The following is a 544-nucleotide window of genomic DNA, read 5'->3' as shown; positions in this document are numbered from 1 at the left end:
AAATGTGTAAAATATGAATTTCAAACGCCCAAAAAAATTTAATTTGAGTTTCTTATAGACATTTTTTTTTGGTAAAGGTAGATTATCCTATAAGGAATCTTGTATTACATTTTAAAATCTTAGATTTAAAAAGAAAAATTTTTATGAATTTCTAACTCGAAATAATTTGCAAATTTTCGTGATTTTTCCATATTTTGTCATTTTTTGAACTTTAAATGCTTAAAAAAAAAAACTGTGACTAACGATTTTTAATATTTTTCATTTGCCTTTGAAACAATATACTAAGAGCCTTCTATTAAATTTTCAAGCTTTTTTATCCAACAAATAAAATTTTATTGATATTTTTAGAAAAAAAACTAAAAAAAAATGGAAAATAAAAATGTCCGTAAAGAGCTCAAAATACATCAAAATATTTTGAAAATGTTATGGTGTATAGAATATGCTAAGATAAACATTCAGTCAAAATTTCATGTATCTACGGTAATTTTTTTTAAAGTTACACCAAAAACCAAATTCAATTTTGTGAAAAATCGATTTTGCGTAA

The sequence above is a fragment of the Acyrthosiphon pisum genome, chromosome A2 (assembly GCF_005508785.2).
Source record: "Acyrthosiphon pisum isolate AL4f chromosome A2, pea_aphid_22Mar2018_4r6ur, whole genome shotgun sequence".
Classification (NCBI taxonomy): domain Eukaryota; kingdom Metazoa; phylum Arthropoda; class Insecta; order Hemiptera; family Aphididae; genus Acyrthosiphon; species Acyrthosiphon pisum.
The sequence above is the reverse complement of the archived record's forward strand: the minus strand, read 5'-3'. Positions refer to the sequence as shown.